The sequence below is a fragment of the Salvelinus sp. IW2-2015 genome, unplaced genomic scaffold (assembly GCF_002910315.2).
Source record: "Salvelinus sp. IW2-2015 unplaced genomic scaffold, ASM291031v2 Un_scaffold2857, whole genome shotgun sequence".
Lineage (NCBI taxonomy): Eukaryota > Metazoa > Chordata > Actinopteri > Salmoniformes > Salmonidae > Salvelinus > Salvelinus sp. IW2-2015.
In genome coordinates, this window is record NW_019944157.1 from 36,519 (window position 1) to 38,898 (window position 2,380).

Below are 2,380 nucleotides of genomic sequence, written 5' to 3' on the forward strand. Positions count from 1 at the left end.
TCCCCTCCCCTCCCCTCCCCTCATATTCTTTCATCCTCTCCTCTTGTCACGATCGTCGTAGTGATGAGACCAAGGCGCAGCGTGATTAGAATACATTCTTCCGTTTAATAATGAAGAACACTTAACAAACAATACAAAGTAACAAGACGAACGTGACTGCTATAACACTAAGTGCAAACATGCAACATAGACATAGATAATCACCCACGAAATACTCAAGGAATATGGCTGCCTAAATATGGTTCCCAATCAGAGACAACGATAAACAGCTGCCTCTAATTGAGAACCAATCTAGGCAACCATAGACATACAAACCCCTAGACTGGAAACAACCCCATAAACGTACAAAATCCCTAGACAGGACAAAAACATATAATCACGCATGTGACACCTCTTCTCCCCTCCTTTCACCTCCCCTCCTCTTCCCTTCTCTCCCTTCCCTCTTCTCCTCAAGTTTTGTAGTCCCACAGAGCTCCCATTACTCCCCATCCCCACCATACTAGCCTTGCTGTTCCAGACTCATATTTGCTACCCTCTACAGCTGTAATAAGGACYCTCGAAGCCGGTGTTTGGAGGATATATTGGCACGGTTTGCSARCYCTCRACTWYGTTTTGAGCCTAACAACACCCGTGCCAATATATCCTCCAAACACCGGCTTCTCTGGCATTATCACTTAATTATGTCTACGGTCTAGTCCCTGATCATGTACTGAGATTGAACAGACCCAACCAGAGTCTACCGGGAGGGAGATCTTCCATCAACATGTAGACATTGTGACTCAGAGTGCTCATGGTGACTGGGGCTGCACACTTCCTGTTCTCTGATAGTAAACACCTCTATCATGGGAAATGTGGAAAGAAAATACAGCAGTGCAGCGTGGGTCTGCGTGTGTTCGAGACAGAGAAAAAGAAAGACATATTTTGGCAGAGTGCGTGTGTCTCTTTCACACACATGCACACACACCCATGGATTCACGCACACACACACACACACACACAAGCGCACACATACACGCTTGGGAACAGAGCAGTGCATGTTTGTCCTGTTGTTGGCTCAGGTTGGGCTTAAGGTGCCAATGTACTTGGACATGTAGCAATAACACCGACCTCCATCAGACGGCCCACACACACTGCAAACACAGGTTTACATAAAGGTTTTGACCTGAGAAGAATAACTGGACTTACAGAGAAGTAGGCATCAAAAGCATTTATCCAAGAATACATTGCTAATAGACATATGTAATCTGGTCATCAAAAATAAAGGTGTTACACGTTATTCTGATAGCCTATATCACAATGATTGACTCCTCATCAGTCAGTATCACTGAAAATGTTCAATTATCAAATCAGTTTGACTGTACAAATCAATTTGGGGATGTTATCTCCCACCTGCAGTTCTTGAAATAATATATGTTTATCTGAACAATTTCCMCTGTTGTTAAGACATCCTCATGCCTGTTAGAAATATGCACACCTCTGAGAAATTCATTCTAACATATTAAAGTTAACATACATATTATGTCAATTGAAATGTTGTCAAGCTGCCTTTCCTTCAACTTTTGTGAATGAGAAAATCCGTTCCATTTTGCGCCAAAGGTAGACGACACCTTCGATAYGCCTCTCGTGAATCACCGGGCACACACTGGTTGAATCAACGTTGTTTCCACTTCATTTCAAGGAAATTACGTTGAACCAACGTGGAATAGACGTTGCATAGGGGTCAGTCCCTGATACCCAAACCACAATCACGTGTGAGGAGTATATCAAGCACACATGCATGCCCAAATGATATACCCAAATGGAACACATATAATGAAAATTGGTAATAGTCGGCATAAAGTGAAAGAATCATTGAAATACATCAAGTAGGCTGGGCTAGAAAAAACAAACACCAAAATAAATCCTGAATGTAAAACGTTTAAGCGCATCAGAACGAGACTTGGCAGGTGACTATAACAATCCCAACATKAATCTAAACCTGTATTATGTGTACGCCAAAAACAGACAGTCCTACCTGTTAGGCTTTTCCAGCACAGAATGCACGAGGTGCCATCGCGGAATCTGTCGGTTGTAAGGTAAAAGTTGTCCGGTCTGTTTTTATGCACTCCAACCGTACCCAGAGCTGTGAGGCGCCCATTCTCCGCGCGCTCTGAGTCAGAGCCCAGAGACGGATCCTCATTAATGCACAAGACTATAAATACTCACCCACTCCGATTGACTATTTGTCCCTTGAGTTAWTCTAGCAAAGCCACTGGTTCACTTGTTCCCTTTGATCTCTCGAGTTGCGCACGAGACTGCACCTCGGAACGTGATGTAGCCAACTAGGCTCGATGAAAAGTAGCTTAAACTGTGATTAGTAGGCTAATGGTGGTGGTTCATC